Source organism: Vombatus ursinus, unplaced genomic scaffold, assembly GCF_900497805.2.
Source record: "Vombatus ursinus unplaced genomic scaffold, bare-nosed wombat genome assembly UNPS02014792.1, whole genome shotgun sequence".
Lineage (NCBI taxonomy): Eukaryota > Metazoa > Chordata > Mammalia > Diprotodontia > Vombatidae > Vombatus > Vombatus ursinus.
Window position 1 is genome coordinate 2,860,636 of NW_020954570.1, and position 26,309 is coordinate 2,886,944.

A 26,309-nucleotide genomic window follows, 5' to 3' on the forward strand; every position below is an offset into this window, starting at 1 on the left:
TCAGTCACTTACTAGTTATGATACTCTAAACAAGTCACTTAATCTCTCTCATTCTAAATTTCCCCATCTGTTAAATGGGTATAATAATAGCTTCTGTCTCCCAGGATTGTTGTTAGGATCAATTAGCATTACTTTTGTAAAGCACTTAGCACCATGCCTGGTATACAGTAGTCACTTAATAAGTGTTTGTTTTCTCTCACTCCCCTTCCCTTTATTTAATGACTGGTTCATTCATTTCTTCTCAACTCCTGCCATAATTCTTTGTGGATGAAATATTCTTATTAATGACAGTTTTATCATCCTGGTCTCCTATTATCAACTCTTCCAACTCTCATAATGGTCATCTATGTTCTACCTCAGTCACTCCAAGGTGGTATAGTGGATAGAGAGCTGGATTTGGAATGAGGAAGACCTGATTTCATGTCCTGCTTCAGATACTTATTAGCTGTATTGCCAGACACCCTGTGCAAGTTGCTAGTTCTCTGTTAGTCTCCACATTAGTTAAACGGAGATAATAACAGGCACTAACTCCCATGGTGTTTGTGAAGATTATATGAAATAATATATGTAAAGCACTTTGCAAACTAAAAATACTATATGAACATTAGCTATTTGTTATTGTCCTTTATATGAAAATAACAACATGTTATAATAATATTATGCTAGCTGGGTGGCACAGTGCTAGAGCTTGAATCAGGAAGATCTGAGTTCAAATCTAGCCTCAGACACTACCTGTGTGACCCTGGGTAAGACACTTAAATTCTTTCTGCCTCAGTCTCCTCATCTCTAAAATGGCAATAATAATAATAATAATAGCAATAATAATAATAATAGCAACTGTAAGGGAACACAGGCCCAGTATGACCTCTGGAAAATTACTAGCGTTGCAGCTGTCCTTGTGATAAGAACAAATTACGGACAAAGTTGTATCTCTTCCTGGAATACCCCGCCCCTATACCTTGGGGGTCCTTGTGATAAGAACAGATTACGGTCAAAGCTGTACCTCTTCCTGGAATACCCCGCCCCTATACCATTGGTGGAACTCCCCCACTCCCTCTTACTGTGTGTATAACTACCCTGAGCTTGCCTTCAATAAACGAGACTTGATCAGAAAGCCTGCCTTGTCTCCATTTCCTGTGTCCCCTGCTCCCCTCCTTCTTTTACAGGTCCGGACCTCCGTTGATGTCCCGCGGGCCGGGACAAGCAACTCTCCAACTCTCAGGGTTGTTGTGAAGATAAACTGAGAAAAATATCTATAATGTGTTATGCAAATTTTAAAGCACTGTATAAATGCTAGCTATCATCATCATCATCAATCATCATAATCATCTTACTATCATTCCAAATAGCTCCATCTCCTGCTCTGAAATTACTGTCTGATCAATCTCCTCCTCTTCATCCTATTGACCAATCATGTCTCTTTACCCCAGGAAACCTAAACAATTCATTATTATTAGATAAGGGTAACTAGGAGACCAGGAAAGAGGTGTTGGATCTGGAACTCCATCCAAAAAAAATTAATTAGAATGTTTATATCTTTTGGCCCAGCATTATCACCACAAGTTACATACCTTCAAAGAAGTCAAAGAGAGAACTCTCTATAAAAATATTTATAGTAGCACTTTTTTTTTTGCAGCAAAGAATTGGAAACAGAGTGCCTGTTAATAGAGGTTTTACTGAAAATATGCAAGTACTAGTATGGGATAAAGAAAAAGAAAATATTTAAGAACTCTGATCAATGCTTATATGCTCTTGGAAGAACTGAATATTCTGGACAGGCAGAAATCAACTCCCTTTAACAATTATTGATAGAATGAATATTATAATGAGAGGAGGGCTTATTATAATGAGTGGCAGGGCACATGACTTTGATTCTGTCACTCTTACTCCTCTCTACCCAGACCACCACAGCCTCAGGCAATTTAAAAGGCTCTACCTCCATCTAAACTTGCCTGAGTAGAACACAATGGGCAAGAATCCACCCAGATTAGACTCCCTTTATAAGGCATTCTTGTTGGGTGGGCTAAGAATTCCACCTAGATAAGATGATCTAGGTGGGGTAAAGTTTTGTACAAGGTCAGAAATGTTCTTGAGACATAGAAAATAGAAAGGAAAAATTTTAATCTCAATTAATAATTGGTTATTAATATATGAGAAAAATAATTTCTCTCACTCTCCTCTGAAGATGATTTCCCTGAGGGCTAGATCTCAAAGCATCTCAGTCTTTTTCCACACTGAGCAATTCACAGTTCACCAGCCCAGGTCTCTGCAGCAAGTGAATTTTGGGAGTACAGAACTGACTGGAGTCCTATTTCCATAGTTCCCTGGCCTGATAGTACACAACACTGCCATAATGGTGCTAAGGCAACCAGGGTCAATTTTGTCCTTTCCAGTTCAGAACACCAAGTCTCTGGAAAAGGGGGGGGGGAAGCCAGGGTGTGAGGCTGTACTCTATTTCAAGCCCAGGAATGGGTCCTACTCCTTTTCCCCGACCTTCTGTTATATTGCAGAGATCTTTTGTAGCACAGAAATCTCTTTGGGTACCCGATATCATAACCTCAGCAAATTTCTGCTTTATGGAACTTGTATCTCCAAGGCACTGGAAAGAGGAAGAGGAAATCAGGTTACATTTTCTTGAAAGCTGGTGAGTTGGATCAGTGAAGCCTCACTGGTAGTAGCATGGCAGCATTTGGGAAAGGGGTGGTCCATAAACTCAAAGTTATGTTAGTTCATGGATTAAAAAAAAAATTCTTGTGGGCTCCTAGTGCCCAAGACTATGGTGACAGCTGAAATTTCTTTATTTGGGGGTGTTGATTTATGTTTAAGAAAGGCTTGAGAGATTATGAGGATCAGAGAAAATGTCTAGTCTTCCATCTTTTTGGTCACATGACCTGGAAATACTGTTACCTTTTGATAACATTAAGAATCTAACAACTGAGATAAGTAAACCCTATTATCAAAACCTACTGGCAAAAAAAAACACGGAAAATATATATTTTTTGGCAGAAATAAAATTCAAACTGGCACATTATAAAACATACAACAATAATCCCCAAATGGATATATGACCTATATATGACCTGGATATATGACAACAAAAGTTCATATCATTAAAGAAAAAAAATAGAAAAAAAATAGAAAAAAAATAGAAGTCAGTCTTGCATCACAGTGGTTAGGGGAAAAATTCTTAACTAAGAGATTAAGGAGATAATAAATAGTATATATGTATATGTACATATATGCAATCTACATAATATATGCACATCTATTTGGATTATATTATAGTAAAAATAACTTCTTGCACAAATAAAATCAATGAATATAAAATTTAAAAAACCTGTCTACTGAGAAAATATTTTCATCAGATGTCAGTACACTCATGAGAACACCCAGTAAAAAGGGATGAAGACTGGAGATGGATTACTATTTATGAGGAATAGCAAAAAAGCCAGTTTGACTGGACTAGAGTGTGTTAGGAGGGAAGCATTATATAGTAAGGCTGGGAAGATATGTTTAAGCTCAGTAGTAAAGGTTTTAGCTAAGACTTAAAGTAAACCATGGGCTCCAAGAGGGGGAGATGAGGATGGAAAGATTTCTAAGGGTATGGGATTGCCAGTAAGGAGCCATGGAGCCATGCAGGCAGTCAGAAGATGAAATGGTTGTTGGAAGAACAGCAAGGACAGTTTCATTCAATCATAGAGTACATAGAGGGAATTAAAGCATAAGAAAATTGGGAAGGTAGGAAGGGGACAGGTTATGCAGGTCTTTTAAAAGCTTTTGTATTTGATTCTATGGGTAATAGGGTTGATAGTAATAGGGAAGTTAGGAGGAAAAGAGAGTTTTGGGAGGAAGATATTAATTTCAGTATTAGACATGTTTAATTTTAAGATATCTATGGGGCACCCGATTGAAGATGTCCAGTAGAAAGATGGAAATTCAAGAATGGAGGTCAAGAGAGAGGTTTGGTCTCTATAATCAGATAGGGATGACAACTGAATCCATGGGAACTGATGAGATTACTAAACAAAATAATATAGAGGGCAGAGAGACAGGTCACAGGACAAAGTTTTGGGTTTCATCTGCAGTCAGTGGGTCCAACCTGGAGGGAGATCCAACAAAAGAGACTAAGAAGAAATAATCAAACAGAGAAAGATAAGAACCTGGAGAGCACAGTTTTGCAAAAACCTGGAGAGATTAGAATATCAATTGACATTGACTATGCAAATCCTTTCTGGAATGTATCCCTTAATTACTTGATCTATCCAATGTGCCTAATAAGACATTTTATGTTCCCCAAATTCAACTTTCATCTAGTTAAATGCATAATCTCCAGCTTCAAAAATTGATCTTGTTCTTCTTGAACTCATCTAATAACATCTAGATACAGTATGTATGGTATTCTGGACTGGGTCCTAAAGTTAGATCAGGAAGCCATTAAATTTTTTACCATTCACTGATCTAGTCAGTCATTAAAGTTATTATTCATGTATTGATAGAATGTTGCAACTTTACTCCTCTTAAGCTGCCCTCTGGAATCCATCTACACTTCCCCCAGAAACTTCTTCATCTTGAAGCTCACTGTAGCCCTGGAACTCACACATAAGAAGTATCTTCCATCTTTTCCTCTGATTGGATAGCTCTTCCCAGAACTTCCATTTAAGGACAGTGAACACACTCACATCTCTTTCCTCTCCAGTTTGTATTCAGGACTTTCTATATCATACTCCTCTTCCCTCCCCATCCAACTAGGTATCTCCATCTTACCCATTTCACCTTGTTTACCTTTCTTTACATTCAGCTTATATCTCTTATTAAAACATAAGCTCCTTGAGGGCAGGAACTATCTTTTTTTCTACTTCTATTTGTATTCCTAGTACTTAGCTTAGTGCTCTGCACATAGAATGTGCTGTTGACTGATTGACTGAATAACTGTTATTGGCATGCAGCCCAAATAGTATCATGTAGTTCTCCTAATTATCACACCAATTATTAAACGTGTTCCCCAATTGCCTCCCTGTTGATACGCTTTGATAGTGACCATATTAATGAAGAAAATGCTTGTGCATGATGATGATGATATTCACAATCTGGGCTAAATCTTGGAGATGCTTCTAAAAGTTCTCTGTTTAACTCATAACAAAAGGAAAAAAAAGTTCTTTAACTCATTCAAAGAGTCAGGTCAACAAACATCAACTGCAAGAAAGACAAAAGCCTCATTAAAAATTTCACAAATGACTCATAACTAAGTCCGTGAATAGATTAAGACTTTTTTTTTCTGCCCTCTCAAGTGAGTCTTATATGGCCCCAGACCCTAACTCCTTCACCCAATTTCATCCTAGATGGGGGAATTGAACCCCTTGTAGAATAAAATAACCAGAGCAGCCTTAATGTCTAGGTCCTGGAAGTGCAGTCTGATACACTTGTATAGCCTACTCAAGCAGCAACCTTGCCATTACTACCAGATGTGCTAGGTGTTGATTTCAGGCTGTTTAGAACCTTTGAAAACCTGCTAAATTTGAGTTACGATGATCTCATGGTGGCTGAGCGAGAAGTTCTCTTTAAGCCCTCTAAGATATAGCCCAAAAGGCAGTCTGTATATTAAGTTGGGTAATCAAAAAGCCTACTTTCACTGATTCTATGGGAACATCTGTGGGGGTTCTGTTTAATGTGGAGCTGGACCTGGGGCAGGAAACTAATTTGTCTTACTTAGGTCCCATTAAATGTGTCTGGTATATTGACTATGAACTTGCCCAAAGACAAAAGGGCATAATTGACCCATCAACTGGAAGAATTGTACTTACAATGATGTGTTTTCTTTATGCAGTAACTGAAAAGTGATCATGAGGTCTTCCCCCCCCACTCCCCACACAGTAAGGGGAACATAATCTGTCCAAAATGGACTTGGTTCACAATAGAACTCAGGAAGGAAGAAAGCCAATGATTTTTTTTTTTAATTCTGGAAGTAGTCAAACTAGGCAGAGGAGAAAGAGTAACAAGACAATGGCCAACAGATGGATTTGTAGTTAAAATGCTGGGCTAAAAAGGGGGGAATCTGAAAGAGTGGCAAGGCAGGGGCCCTGAGAAGGGTCAGGAACATCAGGCAGGATGCTCCCAGCACAGCTATCAGAAGGATAAATTATATTAATAGAGGCTTGTCGTCAAGTATGAACTTTTAATGACATAGCTCAGGGATTTCTGGCAGTCTGTCTCTGTTGTTTTATGTCTTTACAGGGGCCTCAGTAAAGTTGAAGGAGGGTAATTTTGCTGGACAATAACTTTGTTTTATACGGCCTAAAGATCCTCCAAATCTGATTCAAAAGCATTAAATTCTTGCTTCATACAGAAGTGTAAGAAGCCCTCCTTAAGGGCTCTGATGCATACAGCTTGGATTGAGTTTTGTCTGATAAGTTTTCTCCTATCTAGTCAGGAGCTTCTAATAGAGCATTTGCCTGGAAACTTGATAAGAGGCTTTGTCTGATATTTGACTTTGTCTAAATTGACTAAGCTTAACCTGTTCTTAGATTTGGACAAAAGAATGCTTAAATTGCTAGAGACCTATAAAAAAGAGAAGCCATTGATAAGAACAATAATTAACAATTTTATTATCAGTTTAAACACACTGCTCAAGTTCCTCTTACCTTAAGAGGGAGAAAAATCACCTCCATACTATTGAAATGGTAACAAAGAACAATAGCTGGTTTTAATGTTATTAATTTAGTACTGGTAATTTACAACCGAAAGAATAATTGATTGTTGTGCATATCACTGAGTATTCTTTCATGTAATTTTGTAGAGAAGTAAAAGCCATTCATTCAGTCTTTGTGGCTATAACTACAACAATAAACAAGTTATAATATGTTTTAATTTAGTCAGAAAAGGTAGTGGTCAGTGGGGGATAGAATTCGATCATTATGAACTACATTTAAAAAATGCTTGCACAAAGAATACCAATATTTAGAGCCAAGTTCCAAATCTTTAAATAGGAGAATCCCAGTCAATATTAAAGAATATTAACATATGACAAAATACAATTACATATGCTCATATAACAATATCACTCTTTGGAATACTATCAGCTTTATTTTAAGAATCTTTTTAAATCCTGTCATAAAACAAAGAGAGGTAGCAGTCTGTAGAATCAAGAGTTGGCCTTGTTATCAGAAAACAAAACAAAACAAAATTAAAAACAAAAAAACAAAAACAAAACAACAAGTTTGGGTCAAACACTGCCATAGTCATGAACTAGCTGTGTGGCCACAGATTATGAGTTTCAGAAAGAGTGTTTTGCCATACTCTTTGATTTCATTGGTTACTTATATAGGAAACCACAGGTCCCTGTGCATATGCTTATTTCTACTATTTATTTAGACCAACTGACATTTACATTGCAATCTTTTGTTTTGTTGGCTATAGATATTTATGTGTGTGCATATGTGTGTGTGTATATGTGTGTGTGTGTCTGTGTGTGTGTGTGCACTCACACGCATACATATATATTTCATCCTTCATTTTTGAAGAGGACTAATACCATCATGGAACGATGGTTTTGACTAGCACACAAATTGGATTTAAGTGAAGCAGAGTTTCATAAATACTGATGCCTCACCCTCTCCACCAGAGCCATCAAAGTCCAGTGGCAAGGCAAAAGTCAAGCTGGTAATGGCTCAGGTTGCAAGTGGATGACCTTGGCATCTTTGATGTCTGTCTGATCAAGCTCTAAGCCCTCTACAACCACTGATTCAGCTGTCTTCATGTACTTGGAACAAATTGTTCTCCTCTGCTCATTCCATCAGGGGAAGTCTTTACATGCTTGGAGTAGACATTGCCCTAACACACTGACAGGTTTGAGGCCTGTTGATTACCCTCAACCTGGTTTAGTCCTTCTGATCTGATGGTTTTACCAGGGTGTGGCCACTGCATGTGCTGCAGCTTCTTGAAGTCACAGGTGAGAGCTGGGTGACAGGTGGAAATCAAAGATGGGTGAGCAACCCTGAAAAGAGCTCGGCAAGCCCTCACAATACCAGAGGTGTTAGTCCTTCCTGAATACCTCATATACTATATACATATGTGAGTGTATCTGTGTATACACTCACACATATACATATATACACACACACATACATATGTATATATATACACATACATATATACACACATTTATACACATAATATATAATATATGCATACATATGCATCTAGGTATTTTGTGATATAAAGATGTGTTCTGCATATAATTTAGTTCTGTATAAAAGATAGTCATTAAAGAAGTTTCTAGAATTTGTAACTATGAATATGTATGTTTACATACACCTTAATTTACTTGCTAGCAAATATTTAACTAGGGTGAGAGTGTAAAGGAGATAGTGCTTGAAGTCCTAGGACTTAATTATAGAAAAGTGGCCAATAAAGAGGTACTAAAATAACTGCAAAATTCAGCCATGCTAAGGGATCCCTTTATGTGGTATTAACAAGTCCCCTGAGTTAATTAAGTTCTTCATAACCTGGCCACTTCTTACCTTTCCTGTCTTCTTGCACTTTTATCTCCTCCATTCACTCTATAATCAAGCAATGCTGGCCTATTAGCTGTTCCTATAACACAATACTCCATATACCTTCTTCTCCATATACCATATACCTGTCTGATCAAGCTCTAAGCCCTCCACTACCCCTGATTCAGGTTCCTGTGACTTCTTTTAAGACTCTGATCAAATCCCATGACTCCAGAAGGCCTTTCTCAATCTCCCAACCTGCTAGTTGTCTCCCCCAAAGCCCAATCCCTTCCACCTATTCTGTATATAATTTGTATCTACCTAATTATTTGCATGTTTTCTCCCTCAGAAGAATGTAAACTCCTTGGGAAGCAAGGGCTGCCTTTCTTTGTGTTTCCAGGGCTATGTATAATGCCTGCCACATAACACTAGTCACATGGGCATTGTATATGACCAGAAAAAAAGAGAATATAATGAGACCTTGGAAGCTTAGAGCATGATAAGATTGCCTTGTTAATATGGAGGCACTGTGCTTCTCTATATTTCCCTTCTGCATGGCTAGTAGTAACTTCCTTTGTTTGGCTACCTAGCCAGGACAGGCTTTATTTAAAAATGAAACAAAACAAAACAAAACAAAACAAAACTGCTGCACTGGGACAATTGTTCTCTTTCCAGTATGTTCTTTCCTACAATGTCTAAAGGATGGAGATGATATTGAGCTCACCCACATCACAGTCAGCATTAAGTGAACCAGGAATAGGAGATACTTTCCTCCCCTTTTCTTTCAGACCCCATGAATTAGGGTGGTTAGATTTGTCTTATGTTTGTTTGTATTCATTTTCAGGAGCTGGTGATAATTCTAGGAATTTGAGCTATGGTGACCTTGGAGCCAGGATTTCAGGTGAGATATTGCAGACAACCAGTCCAGAAGAGAAACAGTAGAAGCCAGAGTGCCCAGGCCAGGGGTGGAAAAGCTGGGGCCTCAAGGCTACAAGGCCTTTTGACTGAATCTAAACTTCACAGAACAAATACTCTTAATAAAAGGATTTGTTCTGTAAAACTTGGACTCAATCAAAAGGCCGCACCCAAAGACCTATGCAGGTTCCCCATCCCTGCCATAGGCCTAGAGCCCTGGGTTAGGAGGGGACTTAGAGCTTAGTACTGTTTTCTTTAGGAACTGAACAAAGCTATGAATCCAATTACCATCCCCTCCCCAAAGATTAAAGTGATATAAAGGGAAAATTAAGCTCTATATGTTGAGATAGTATACCTGCATATCTGTTAGTATTCTTTTGAAGTAAATATTCCTTTATAAAAGCCAATTTAACTGTTAGTGGTTAAATAGAACTGGAGTGCTGGGGACTCCCTCCCTATAATTGAGGGAAAACAATCAGTGGAGACTAGAACCATGAGTAAAGAGTATGTACTCCCTCAAACTACCTCAAGGTTATTAGAGAACATTGAGAGAGGGGTGGAATGTAATATATCTGGCCTTCAGGCACTGGGGACCAGGGTAGTCAGTGTTACAGGAGCAAAACCATAGGATGAACAATGTTTGGTCATACCCAACTCAACCTAACCACCCTCCCCCCCTACCCTGCACATACACGTCACCTCATATTTAAATGTCAGTTCAGTCAGGCCAGGTAATAGGCAGATCCAAAAAAGAACATAAGTCCTGATGAGACACATAGAAGATGAACAGATAAGAGAATACTGTGAGAAGCTACATGGAGGTGAGAACAGAACTATGGAGACATGCTGTCTTCATAAAGAAAGGATCCAAACTCCAGGAACTAAGCTATTGGAATTGATTGGTTATAAGAAGTATAGGGGGACGGAGTCAAGATGGGGGGGCGGAGGCAAGATGGCAGAGTAAAAGCAGCGACTTGCTTGAGTTCTCCCCGAAACCCCTCCAAATACCTGTAAAAAATGGCTCTAAACAAATTCTAAAGCAGTAGAACCAACGAAAAGACAGAGTGAAATAAATTTCCAGGCAAAGACAGCCTGGATGCTTGATCAGAAAGGTATATTGCGCCGGGCTGGGAGAGGAGTGCAATTTGGTGTGGGCACGCTGGCCACAGTGATCCTGGAGCAGGCCTCAGAGGACTGAATCGTGGGCAACTGTGGTGGTTTCCAGACTTCTCAACCCACGAATGCCAAAGACAACTTAGAAGGTCAGTGGGAAAAGTCTGTGACTGCAGTGGTGAGAGAGGAGCGCAGGATCTCAGCCCCATTCCTTGGGGCAGCAGCTGCTTCCGGAGCTTTTAGCCCACAGACTGAGGGGGAATCAAGTGGCTAATCAGAGGAGAATTGCAGGGATCTCTCTGCTGGTGTGGGATTCTCTTGCTTTGACCATGCTTGGATCTGGGTCACAGTTCTGGGTGGCAGTCCTGGGGTGAGGAGGAGTGCTGGTGTGGTGGAGCTTGTAGTGGCTGTGGAGAGGAAACCCTCCTCACAGTTCCAAGACAGAAAAGAGTGCTCATAGACCAGAGCACAGGCCAGGAAAGGAGTAAACACCTTGCCCTTGATCATAGCACCCTGGAAGAACTGAAAATTTACGGGTCCCTAGAAGTATTTCTGAAAACAGCTGCACAAAACCCCTGAAGCTTGGGACAGTACATTCTCCACACTGGAAACAGACTCCTATCTTAACAAAGAGTCTTCAACTCAAGTAATTGGCTGAGATCATGAGCAAGCAGTGCAATAAGAGTCAGACTACATTATTTTACTTTGATGACAAAGAAGATCAAAACATACAACCAGAAGAAGACAACGAAGCCAAAGTTTCTACATCCAAAGCCTCCAAGAAAAATATGAATCAGTCCCAGGCCTTGGAAGAGCTCAAAAGGGATTTTGAGAAGCAAGTAAGAGAAGTAGAGGAAAAACTGAGAGTGATGCTAAAGGAGACCCCCAAAAAATACTGAAGAAAATAACACCTTAAAAAATAGCCTAACCCAAATGGCAAGAGGTCCAAAAAGCCAATGAGGAGAAGAATGCCCTAAAAAGCAAAATTGGCCAAATGGAAAAGGAAGTCCAAAAGCATACTGAAGAAAAATACTTCCTTAAAAATTAGAATGGAGTAATTGGAAACTAGGGACAATTTGAGATATCAAAGCACTGTAACACTAATCCAAAGGAATGAAAAAATAGAAGAGAATGTGAAATATCTCATTGGAAAAACAACTGACCTGGAAAATAGATCCAGGAGAGAGAACTTAAAAATTATTGGAATATCTGAAAGCCGTGATCAAAAAAAAAGCCTAGATATCATCTTTCAAGAAATTATCAAGGAAAACTGCCCTGATATTTTAGAGCCAGAGGGCAAAATAGAAATGGAAAGAATCCACCAATCACCTCCTGAAAGAGATCCCCAAAGGAAAACTCCCAGGAACATTGTAGCCAAATTCAAGAATTCCCAGGTCAAGGAGAAGATATTGCAAGCAGCCAGAAAGAAACAATTCAAGTACTGTGGAAACACAATCAGGATAACACAAGATTTAGCAGCTTCTACATTAAGGGTCCAGAGGGCATGTTCCAGAGGGCAAAAGAGTTAGGACTACAACCTAGAATCACCTACCCAGCAAAACTGAGTATAATCCTTTGGGGTAAAAAATGGTCATTCAATGAAATAGGGGACTTTCAAGCATTCCTGTGGAAAAGACCAGAGCTGAATATAAAATTTGACCTTCAAATACAAGACTCAAGTGAAACATGAAGAGGTAAACAGGAAAGAGAAATCATAAGAGACTTATTAAGGTTGAACTGTTTACATTCCTGCAGGGAAAGATGATATTTGTAACTCATGAGTCCTTTGTTAGTATTAGGGTAGTGGGAGGGAAAAAAATTATATGTATGCATAGATAGATAGATAGATAGAGGGCACAGGGTGAGTTGAAGATGAAGGAGTGATATCTGGAAAATAAAATTAAGGGGTAAGAGAGGATTATACAGGGAGAAGGAGAAAGGGAGAAGTAGAATGAGGTAAAATATCTCACATGAAACAGACAATAAAAGGATTTTACAGTGGAGGGGAAATGGGGGACGGTGAGAGGGAATGAGTGAATCTCATTGTCATAGGATTTGGCTTAAGGAGGGAATAACATACAAAATGGGGTATGGAAATCTATCTTACCCTGCAGGAAAATAAGGGGGGAAGGGACAAGAGAGCAGGGGTTTGATAGAGGGGACGGCAGATTGGGCGAGTGGATAATCAGAAGCAAACACTTTCAGGAGTGACAGGATCAAAAGAGAGAGTAGAATAAATGAGGAGTAGGATAGGATGAAGGGAAATATACTTAGTTTTTCACAAAAGGACTACTATGAAAGTGTTTTACATGACTACATATCTATAACCTGTACCTAGATGCTTGCCTTGTCAATGAGGGTGGGTGGGGAGGGAGGAAGGGAGAAAATTTGTAACTCAAAGCTTTAAAAACACATGTTAAAAATACAAAAATTAAAAATTAAAAAATGTATACAGACACGTTTTTTTCCTGAATTCTCTCCCTTTCCTAGCAGTCACTAAGACAATAGTTTTCTCTCATTTTTTTTTCTCTAGAGCTCTTGGTGGAAGGGAAGTCTGAAGCCTTTCCCTTCAGTTACAGAGAAATCTGTTTATTTTTCTTTGCTTCAAATGTTTACTTTGCCTTTAAAAACATCAACAATAGGCCTTTGATGGAATTGGTTTACATAATGGACACGAGTAAAAGACATGTTGAACATAATACTTACACTTAATAAACAGTTATCTCTATGTTATCATTTCAACTACACCAAAAGACCCACCGGTTTGTCATAGTGCCTGCCATTCCTATCATTTTTAATACCTTCAGGATTATTTATCATGTCCCCTGAAGATTTCTGTTAAATTATTACCTTGGAAGAAAAAGTAAACTAAATTATTAGCTCTCCAAAACTATAATTTGATAATCATTAAAATGGGATTAAGCTAGCAATTGTTTTGCTGAGATAAATTATTTTTTCTAGTGACCTATTGCTTAAAATTTGGGGTAGCTGACAATGAGGAAGCAGTTGCATCTTGTAACACTTCCCATAATAAAGCTACACCATAAGATAATAGAAGACAATATCAAGTGCCATTCAAAAGTATGGCTTAGGAAAAAGTTCTTAACCAAACAAGGGAAAACAGAAATCTCACACACATAATTACGCATATATGTGTATATATTCATGTGCATACATGTAATTGTGTATATATATGTGTGTGTGTATATGTATAGATGCATACATACACATATGCATAACACAGTTAAAAAGTCTTCCACACATGCAAAATAGTTCAGCAAAGATAAGAAGGAAAACTCAAATATCTCTGACAATTATTCAAGATATAGAGGAAATTAAAACATATGACAAAGAGTCATTCCCCAAGAAGGTCTTAGTTATAGGATATGAACAAAAAGTCAAAAGAATAATCCTAACCTTAACAATCATATGAAAGATGAATCCAAATCATATATAAAAAGTAAATACAAATCAAAACAACTCTGATATTTTACCTCATACGCAGCAAATTGACAATGATGATAAAATATGGAAACAGTCAATGTTGGAGGGACTATGAGAAGGCAGATGCACTAATGCAGTATTGGTGGAGCTGTAAATTGATCCCACAGTTCTGGGGAGCAATTTGGAATTATAATTAAAATGTTATTAAAATGTCCATACTTTTCATTCAAACCTCCTGCTGCTTGACACATAGCCCAGGAAAATTAGCTTCCTTTTTATGTTAACAAAGAAGTAGAGGAAGAGGAGGTGTGCATCAATTTAATATTTAAAGAAATTGCGGTCCATAAATGTAATGAGATATTATTATGCTCTAAGAAATATGTTAAAAAAAGAAATGAATGAGAAAAACTTAAATGAACCAATAAAGGTTGAAGAAATGGAACTAGGATTATTATCCATCCATCCATCCATCCATCCATCCATACATACATATCTGCATGCACACGTGCATGCATACATACATATATACATACATACCATGAAACTGAATACTGTTGTTAAAATGACCAAGTCTGACCTCTATTCTTTGAGGAATTCTTTGAGAAAATGAATCTTTTTTGCAGAGGCAGGGGCCTACGGGTGTAGAATATTGCTTATGCTATCATATACCAATATGTGTTGGCTATTTTGCTTAACTGTTTTTCTCTCCTTTTAAATCTTTCTTTAAATGATCACTCTGTGGGAGGAAGGGAGGGAGGGAAACTAATTCTAGTACATAACCAAGATCTAGTCAAGAGACACAACAGGACCTGGTAAAGTCTTAGTATATCATGTCCATCTATTTCCTCTTTTGTAACTCCTGTTGGAGCAAACACATCAGTATTGGTCCTCACCTTGATTCCTTGGAACTGAATTAAAATTAAAATTTAACAAACTTTAATAAAAGTATAATTTCACTTAATGTAGTAGCCACATCCAATTTCAATATTTTACTTAGTACATTAAAATATACCCTATCAACCATCATTATTGCTATTTTTAATTTTTTCTGTCTCTGGTTATTTCAGAAACACCTTAGGGGCTGCATTGCACATATCATACTCAAGATAATTCATTCACTCATACATACAGCTTTCAGCAATTTCCAAACCTAGGTCTCTTATCAGGATTTCTGCTTTAAAATCCCCATTTTTTATCTTTTCAATATTTTAAACATCACTGAGAGTATTGAGTATACACATATGTTATATATGTGAACAATATATGTGACAATACATTTGTATGTGCATATATATGTAATTTCTGATTTCTTATATATTAGACTTCAATTTCTCTAAGGATATTGTGATTTAGTTTATAGAAGCAAAATAAAGGTTAATGGATTAGTGAACAAAAATATTTTCATTATCATGACTTTATGTATCAATTTAACCAGTCAGTGATTTAATGAGATCATAAGGGAATAGATTATAATTTGGACAAACTGAAAGGTGTTCTTTGAGGTAAGAGAGTATACAATTGTCTTGATTGCCTTAAAAAAGTCACATTTAGATAAGAGATTTAAGATATAAACACCAAAATTAGATAGTATAACGATACCTGGGTATTGAAGAGGAAAAGGAGCTCAAGGGTGTTAGATTGGAGCACTTTTCATGGAATTGGGCATCTGCTCAGGCTAAATCCAATGACTCATTCATTCTGCCTCTTGTTAAAGGAAATGTATTATCAGAGGCTCCTGGCTGATCCTTTCTTCAGGTCCTAAGTAAAGAAGTCAGTGGCAAGATTAGGTCATAGATAATACTTGACTGAGCCAGGAAGAGCATCTTCTCTGTGAGCTACATGGAGGGAGGACAGACAGCTTCTTGTTTCTTTCAAGGTGGTTTCTTTCTCCGGATACAGTCAACACCAGCCACTCTTTTGGCTTCTTGTGCAGAGGGTAGTAGGGCTTTTCTCTCCCCCACTCTCACTTCCAACTATGGCAGTAAAGAAATCCCTTTGACAAGAAAAACACACACTTGTCTAAGTGAATCTTAGGCCTCTAGTCTCTTGTTGCCTCTTCTTTCTATTCCCTTCCCTATCAGTATAGGAACCCAGGGAGAATTTTTTTCTTTGTTTGTTTTTTTGGCCAGGCAATGGAGTTAAGTGACTGCCCAGGGTCACACAGCTAGTAAGTATCAAGTGTCTGGACTCAGGTCCTCCTAACTCCAGGGCCAGTGCTCTATCCACTGCGCCACCTAACTGCCCCACCAGGGAGAAATTTTTAACCAGACATCGTCTGAATTTTTCCATATATTGTTATGAATGCATCTGACAAAAATACGTGTTATCCCTATGTGCTTGAAAGGACTCCTTGGTAGAATTTCACTAAGTGTAGGTTGTATTATTCTTCTTAGGTTGAGGGAGTGATTTCCAATAAACCCCAAGTCACTAATCCTTGTTGATAGAGTTTCCCATGCTCTGCGAACTCATTTGAGACTTATATATCCCTTTGAGAAGGAAAGATGATTTTTTCCTTTCTTTTATTATTTTGCTTTTTTTGTTGTTATAATTTTGGCTCTCTTTTTTTTTCACTTGTTTTAGGTTGGGACAAGTCTTTGTAAAAAAAGAGAAAGCTGGCCACCTATGACACATTTAAACAATGTTGTTTCATTGTTGAACTTAGACAACTTTGTATTTGAGGGTGCATGAGTGTGTGTGGGGAGCAATTAGAACATATTCCCATAAATACGGAATGTGCTCAGGACAATTCCAGCAAGATGTATGTTCTACACCCTTAGTAAAAGATGTTTCACCCATTTACCAAGGTTTTATTTTCCTAGATCTAATTCTATTTTAGTACTTTGAAAGTGAAATATTAGCCAAATCTACCTAAGACTGAATACTTTCCTCATTCCACTTTAAGTTTTACATCTTCATCATTTTATTGAGAAATGTTATAAATCATACAATCACTTTCTATATCTGTACAATTAAAGAAGAAACAACATATGAAAGAACAGTTATTCAGAGTGACTGCTACTGCATAGCTGTGTCTGAGATCAAGTTAATTTAATCCTGTAATCCTGTACGCAAAAGACAAAAAAGTTAGTTAAAAAGCAGTATTGCCTTAAGAAACAACATTCAAGGATATCTTTCCCTCGAATTCCATTCTGCCTTTCTTCACCTCTGTATATGAATGTCACAAAAAGTTTTCAAATATAGTTATAGTCTTTGGACTTGCTCAGTTGCCTAATGAGCTCATCTTTAACTTGTTTTTTCTTTTATAAAAGAAAAACAAATCATCCAAGTATAAATTACAAGGTAGTGAACTACACTCCTTACTTTTATCCACTTTTATCCAGCCTTTGTAGTTTTCTACTTGCTATTTTTTTCCCATCATAAAAGGAAATTATCACCATCTAACATCAAAAGATCTAAGAAGTACAGGTATGCTAGTGGATCTTTTTTGTTTTTATAATGTGTCCCCAAACTACATCTTAGAAGAATTCATTTCAGCATGTGGTTGTATCATGTTTGTTGCTGGTGAATGCAAAGGTTATTGATAAATAGTTTTTGGACCTTTATATTTTTCCTTTTTTTCCTGCCATTACTAAGACACAAATTACATCCAGGACTTGAAATGTGATCACATTGTTTAGATATGGATCCTCGAGTGTCATGAATCACAAATATGTATCTTAAATGTCTATTGGGACTGTCTGTATTAATCCATTCTTTTTTCAGACAACCATGTCCTTAGTGTTTCTACTCTAGATTCAATGATGGTGCCTAATTGACAATTTAAGATTTGCAACATGCAATGCCTCTATCTCTAATCCCCAAGCCATATTTACGTCTCCAGTAAGTCATAAGCAGGCCAAGGACACTGAGGTCTTCAAGTTTCAAGAGCCTGTGGGACTCTGGAATGTATATTAGCCTTTACATATGCAACCTGCTGAGATATAACAGCATCTTAGAAAAATATGGTTCTGTTTCTTGATGAGAATAAGCTAAGTGGTTCTTTTTCCCCCCTTTCATTATGTATTTCTAGTTCAACGCTGTGAAACCCTCTGACAATAAATCCCTGGAAGCTAGGGTGTGAGAGACAAAGATTTGTTTACTTGTAGGGAAATTGCAATGACCCCCTATGGTTTTTTAGATACAATTTGTAGACCGCTTATACTTGGGCATATTTTTACCAAGGGCAAGATTGCTCTGCAATGGAATTGTAAAGTTGCTGTAAGCATTGAAACTTGCTGGCTTGGTTCTTTAGAACAACAAAACCCAAGCAAACATGACTAAATTGTGAGAGCTCAATCCAGTGAGAGCCAAAGCTAAATTGTGAAAGCCGACTCAGTAGAATAGGAGAACAGATCTATAATAAAGGCAAGGTGACTAGAGATTCTTCCCAAGATGGGAAAATTACAACATAATGGGAACTTTAAAGATTCTGCTGATCAATGGATTGTATTCATTCAAAGAACAAGGCAGGGAAGAATCCTATTGTTGTGAAAGTGGGTGGAGCATGTACAGATAACACTAGGGGAACTGCTAGATTGTCTCTCATTTTCGCATCCAAGCTATGGTCTGGCCTACAGGTGGGCAATGAGGCCTGGCACTGGCCTAGAGAGACTGTCCTCCCAACTATCCAGGCAGCCCCATCAGTGTTCAGAACTAATGAACCAACAGAAGCCTAGGAAGACAGGCCATTTTAGGGATCAGATACAAGCTGGGAAAGATCACCATTTTTTCAACCATGATCAGTGCGTAGGGGGTAGGGGACTTTAAGGGCATGGGGAATGCTGAGAAAAGGAAATAATGTCTCCATGCTGGTTGAACTATTGGGGCGTCTTCCTGGAAATACTTCAGCTTTCTCCGAGGGGATTTGTCTTTCACCAAAAGTTTTCTATTCCCCATTCCCCTTCAGAGACGATTTTTTAAAACAGTTTTAACAATTTTTTTGAGAGCTAGACCAGGATTTGGGAGAAATGTGTTCTAGTCTGCTTTGACTCTGACTCCAAGGCTTCATTTTCTCTTGGACAAGGGTTGCAAAGGTCCTTTCCTGGTCTGATAATCTGAGTCTATGAGATTTGTGGTCCATTTGAATCTATCTAACTGCAAACTTGTAGAACCATTTTGAAGAGCACTATGGTAATATATAGTAGAAATTAGAAAGATAATTTTTGACCTAAAAGCTCTATTGTTGGGAATGTCCTGCAGCTGTTATCAAAACAAAATAAACATCATTCTATACAAAGATTTTCATAGTAGCCTTATAGGGAATTGAAAAAAAAACCTATAAATAACCTAAATTTCCACTAATAGAGAAGTAAGTTAAAGAAATAGTTGTATGTTCATGTAATAGAAACCTATAATACAACAAAGAAATCTGGAGAGACTTTTATGAAATGATTCAAAATGAAACTACCAGGTCTAGAAGAATGGAGAACTAACTAAAATAATATGTATATTGTTACATGTGTATATTATGTGTATGATAATAATAAATGAGAATAAATGTACAAAAAATTCTGATGAGTATTCAATGATAAATAGTATCATGATAATATCATGATTGTTAATTGGAATTGATTAATTTAAGTGTCAATAGCCATTTAGGAAGCTGAGTTATTCATATTTATATAAATGTTATTTTTAATACTATATTATATATTTAATTATATATTTAATACTATATTATATGTGTGTATATATACATATACATATACATACACATACAGTGATGTGATGAATCCAGCTCAGACTGGGATGGGCCATTTTTCAATCTGAGCATCTATACCTCAGAATTGGCAAATGCTACAAATCAGGGCTTAGTTTATTATTTTATTGATTATCTATGCTTAAGAAAGTGATGGAGAAAATGTTAATAATATAGATTAAACTTAAAAATGCATTGTCAGAGATCAGGTTGTTAAACATTTCCCAGAACATCATTGCATATGTAAATAGTGATATATCCACATAGGTGTATACATATGTGCATATGTGTGTATACAAATGAATATTTTTATGCATAATACATAATACATATTTAAATATGTATATGTGTGTATATATTATTTAAACAACATTGAATACAAATGGAAACTATTCAATTTTCTTAGTAACTATTTACATTTAAAATAGCCAATTTATATATATATATATATGTGTGTGTGTGTGTATGTGTGTGTGTGTGTGTATTTGTGTGCATACACATAGGCATTTGATTCCACATTATCTCAGCCTTGATTTCAATAAGAGTTGAATGAGCCTTCCTTTGTGACTTTGGAAATTCACTTCAGCTCTCTGATGTCTTAGTTTCTACTTCTGCATGATCAAGGAATTAGATTAAATGATCTCTAACCTTACTAAGACACGGGTAGGTTAAATATATGGGGTGCAAGGTGTTTGTTTTAATTCTTCTTTCAGGATCCTCTCACAATTTAATAATCTGTTTGTTCTAAAGGTTTCACTTTGGTAGCCCAGTAATCAGGCTTTATGAATGACGAATATGAGAAACAGTTGCCCTTAGCACCTAGTTATTAAAAAAAAATGTTTAAATGATCTGATTCCAGGGTTTGAGGTTGAAGTGGAAAGTAAAGAGAGGAAGCAACCTTTTCAGTAGCAGCTTTTTGGTCAACTTGGACTCTTTCTCACTATAGGGAGTCTCCTAATCCATAAGAGTATCTTTTGTGCCATTATCTTGGATAAGTTTTATAGTTGTTGAGGTGACTGTAAAAATTCCTACTTAGCAACAAGAAAAAAAATTCAAATACAGCAGAAGCACAATTAGAATCACACAAGACCTAGCAGTGGTAACACTAAAAGACCACAGATCTCGGCACTTTATATATTAAAGAGCAAAAGAACTGGGGTTGCAACCAACAATATCATACCCAGCAAAATTAAGCATAATCTTGAGTGAAAAAAATGGATATTAAATAAATTGCCAGACTTTCAGGATTTTGTTGCCATAAAAACCCAAACCCTGAACTTAATAGAAAATTTGACATACAAGATCTAAGAGAAATATAAGGCACACCTCAAAAACTAATTACAAAGGACTCAGTAAGAACAGATTGTTTACTTTTTATATGAGGAAATATAAAATGTATGCCTAAGGTTGTTATTAGTAATTGGGTAGTTCAAAAGAAAGATTGGGGTAGAGTTGAGTATGATGTAATTCTAAAAAGTAAAGCCATTTAGGAAAAGGTAAAAAGAGTAATTATCTCATACAAATGAAGTGAGAGTTGCAGAACTGACACAGAGAAATTAGATGGGGGAGGAGGGCTGGTAGTTCTGGAACCCTACTCTCATCAGGAATGGGTTAAAGAGGGAACAATACATATATACCTAGAAGTACATAAAAGTCTTCTAAATTTAGAAAGAAATAAAAAGCTAAGGTGACGGGGAGGAGAGAGAGGCTAAGAGGGATTTTTAGAGGGAACACTACTCACATAAATTTGGATTAAGGAGAAGGGAATAAAAAAGAGAAGGGAATAAAAGTTCTAAATTTATAAAGAAATAAGAGAATGAGGAAGTAAGATGAGGGGTATGAAAGAGTGTCTAGATTAACAGGAATAGGATAAAGAGGTAATATCATATATATTTGAAAGGCTATAAAAGTCTTTTAAATTCAAATAGAAACGAGAGTACAGGAAAAAAGCGAAGGAGAGGATAAAGGAGGGATCTTGGGGGGGTGTTAAGTAATAGGAGGGCAAGGTAGTGGGTAGAAATAAAGTAGAGGTGTCAGGTGGGATAGGAAATAAGACATATACAAACATAAAACAAAGATTAGAAGTACAATTAATTAGAAAAAAAGCAGGGGTAATAATTATGATCTCAGACCAAGTTAGAGAGCTAAAATAGGTTTAATCAAAAGAGAAAAATAGGGAAACTACACTATATGTCAGCCATATTAATTAATATAGTTTTAGACTATTTAAAATAACTAGATAGTATAAGGTGGGAATATTGCTGTGGTGTAAGAAATGATAAATTGATGAACCTAGAAAAATATGGAAAGACTTGGACTTATGAAGGAAGATGCTATCCACATTCAAAGAAATAGGGAATAAACACATATAGTATAGTCTTACATAGATGCATATGAATGTATATGTTCATATATTAGTATGACTATAGATATCTAACTATATTTATGGATATGTTTGTGTATGTATATATGTATGTGTATATATTTGTGTGTACATGGTTATATAATGTAAATACACAAACATATCTACATACATGCTTATACACTCATACATGGACATATACACATGTGTATGCATAGAAATATACATATTCATATATACATACACATGTGTGTGTGTGTGTGTGTATCTGTACTTCATTATAGCCTTCTTGCGGGAGGTGGGAGGAAAGAGAAAAAAGAACAAAGTAAAAAGTGCATAGGAGAGAACAAAAGAAAACTCACAAAGAAGCAAAGACAGACAGCTCTGAACACAATGTATAGTATTTATTATATAGGTTTTCTTGTAATGTAAATTTCTTGCTGTATATTTTGAATCCTCTCATGTTCTACTGTGCACATGACAATGCTTTTTTTTCTTTTCTTATTTTGTATTTAAGTTTATAATGTTTCTTTTTCTTTTATTATTGTGTATTTAAATTTAAGTACTTAAGTTTAAAATAAATTATTTTTTAAAGATAAAAATGCCTAACTAAAGCTACAAAATACTCCCTTTATGTAGGAACAAAGAATGCTTTTCATGAAGCTCAAAATAGATTCATTACAGAATCACTGGCAAAAATAAACAAACAAAAATCCTACTTATGACTATGTGGAGGTAGCTAGAACATATGAGCATCTCAGAAACAGAAGTGGCAAAGCATGACTTTTTGAATAGAGATTGACTGTGGTTTATGGGTTTTCTGGGACAGTTAGGTGGCAAAATGGACAGAATATTGGGCTTGGAGTCAGGAAGATTGGAGTTCAAATCCAGCCTCAGATACTTACTAACTGTATGACCCTAAGCAAGTTATTTAACCCTATTAGCCTTATTTTCCTCATCTGTAAAATGAGCTGGAGAAGGAAATGGAAAACCACTTCAGTATCTTTGAAAAGAAAACCTGGATTGGAGTCACAAAGTGTCAGTCAAGACTAAAATGACTAAACAACAATAGGTTTCCTAGATATTACCTTCCTCATGAATACACCCTTCAGAATTTTTTCTCAACTTTTGAATTATTTGATAACTGTGTCTAGGATTCTTGGGTTAAGTTATTTAAAATTGTGTACCATTAGTTTTATGAGGCGTGACTTAGGTAATAACTAGCATGCTGCAGTTTGAAAGAATCCATTGTTAGATAACCAACCAGGCTACTCTTTTGTTTCTTCTTCTTATTGAGCCTGAAATGGGTTTTTTAAATGAGACAAAATAATCATACTACGAATTTTCAGGAGAAAAAAAACAAAAAGGGAAAAATATAATTTCAACTCTGGATCAATGTCTTCAAATTGCTATTTGATGAACAACTGCACATTTTGAAGTTATGTTAAACAATGGGATCTCATCATTTAGAAATTACAGTTGTGTTGGAATTACAAAGATGTAGTATGATCTAGTGTCATGAGCATCGAACTGGGAATGAGGTACTTAATCACATTTCTGGATTTGCTAGTTAGTAGCTGTGTGATTTTAAATAAGTCATTTATCTTCTCAGAATATCAAAGTTCTCATTTATAAAATGGAATATTTGTAGATGAAAAGGATTGTAATTTCGTTCATACATTTGCCATCACTACAAATCAGGAATTTTGGTGGTACAGTAGCTAGAATGGTGGACCTGGAAGACTTATGCTCAAATTTAGCCGTTTGACTCTGGGCAAGTCACTTAACCTCTTCCTGCCAAAGTTTCTTAGTCTACAAAATGGGGCTAATGATAGCACCTACCTCCAAGAGTTTTTGTGAGAATAGAATGAATCATGAGAATAGCAAATCATAAACAATAAAGTATGATTTAAATAGCTTTAATTATTATTAGGTTTTTTTCACACCAACTTAGACTCACTTAGATTTGTCTTTCAATAATGGACATGGAGAACACTACCACACATATACTCAAAGTCTTCTCAGCCTCATAAAATGTATTACAGTCTTCCAGAATTCAAAGTCACTGCCGTGTGAACTGACCTTGAAGTCAGGGAGCCAACTTTTAACACACATTTACTGCATGACCCTGAGCAAATCGTTTAATCTTTCCAGTCTTCAGAATGCTCAAAGGTTGTAAGTTACAGAGTAGGTGTGATATACACTGTAAAGGTTTTTTCTTCTCAAGTGGCCCCTATAAAATTCCAGATTTATTACCCTGCTTAAAAAAAAAAAAGAAATGTATCATCAACAGCTATAATCTCACATTGTGACTACATTTGAAAGATGAATTGTAAATTGCTGGTCAGGTATTAATCCTATGGGAAGAAGATATATCACTTTGGTTACTCAATTTAATTTGGTATGTTTTTTTGTTTGTTTGTTTTTTGGCTAGGCAATGGAGTTAAGTGACTTGCCCAGGGTCACACAGCTAGTAAGTGTTATGTGTCTGAGACCAGATTTGAACTCAGGTCTTCCTGAATCCAGTACTGGTACTGTATCCACTGGGCCACCTAGCTGCCCCAATTTGGGATGATCTTGACCAATTCTCCACAACTTCTACCTAGGCAGAAATACTGACCAAGAGAGTGATTTTTTTTTTAACTTAAAAAGCAGAGGTAAAACCATGGCCTCAAAAAAAAGGTAAAGCTAAGATTATCATATTATGTATGTAATAGAAATAGTTTATTCTTTTGTCTCCCTATTTTCTTCCCTCCCTCTTCCCATCATTTTAGTTTCTAACCATTGGTTAGACAAGAGAGTACAAAGGATGATGTGAGGAGTGGCTACAACCTCGTATCCTTCAACCTTTCCTGCCTCATCTCTCATAAATCCTTTCTGTCCTCAAGTTCTATCTCCCATGTTCTGGCCTCACTTTCCTTTCTTCATCATTTAGTTGACCACTTTCTTCAGCTATACACAGTTTTCCATAATGATAACATTCCCTTTTTCTATCAATAATCACGCCTTGCTAAATTTCACTCTGAATACACTCTACTACCTACCTTTTGCTAAACTATTGTAAGTTTTTTGCATTTTTTTTCTGGGAATGTTTAAGTTAATCATCTTTCATATGAAAATAAATGTTTTCCATCTTCTTTACCTAGATTTATTCCATCAATTTGTATTGTGTACATTTTATACAATTATTATAGCAACATTTCTAAAGCTATATAAAATACAAATAGAGAAAGTTAGCATCCTTGTATTATATCTGATTTTATGGGTAAAGTTTTGCATGTTTCTCAACTACAGATATTCCCAGTTCTTGGTTTCAGACAGAGGCCATTGATTATATTAAATAAAATTCCATTTATTTCAATTTGTGTGTGTGTGTGTGTATGTGTGTGTGTGTAAAATATAAGTGAATGCTGTATATTGTTTAGGGCTATTTTTTAAAAGCTGTTTATCACATAATCTTCCTGCACAATTTCTCTCCCATTGACTTCTGTGACCTGCTTACTCCAAGTTGTCATCCTACTTGTCTCACCATTTCTTTTTAGACTTCTTTATTTAATTATTATCATCCTTCAACATACTAAATGTAGACATTCCCAAAAATTCTGTCCTGGGTCTCTTTTATTTCTTTCATAATGTATCCTGTGATTGTCTTAACACTTCTCATTAGTACAATCCTCAGCTATATAGCTAAGAGTAATCTCTCTCTTGAACTCCACCCTCACATTGCCATCTTCTTCTGGATATCCAATAATTATACCAAAATCAAAAATTGGAACTCATGATATATTGCCTCTGCTCTCAAAAACCTATCACTTCTTTAGAGTAACCTATTTTTGTGGATTGCATCATCATCATTTCAGTCACCCAGGTTTGCAACCTTAGAAATCATTCTTCATTCTTCCGTTTCCCTAAACTTCCATATAATCAATAATCAGGTCTTTGTCTGCATCTCTCCACTCAAATGTTCTCTCCCATAGTTAGGCTCTCATCTCCTCTTGCCTGGACAAGAAATCCTAGTAATTAGTGCCTTTTCTCCAGTTTCTCCTCTCTCCAATCTATCCTACCTACAATTGGCATAATTCCACAATGTAGAAATATGAAGTAGAGAATAATGTCCTCTGTGGTGTTTATTAAAAATGTATGTATTTAAAAATGTATGTAGTATCCTCTTGGGTTTATTAAACACTGGGCTGCTGTGTGCCTTTGTTCCTAATCTGCTCCACTCATATGCTTTTTAACTTTTTAAAAACTAGTACCAAGTAAAGATTATATGCTATAATGTACCCAT

The 26,309-nt window shown here is 36.4% G+C and overlaps 1 pseudogene; it reads right to left on the reverse strand.

The window, feature by feature from the left end:
* The window catches only part of LOC114048289, a 138,783-nt pseudogene that overhangs the window by 108,066 nt on the left and 4,408 nt on the right, over positions 1-26,309 (reverse strand).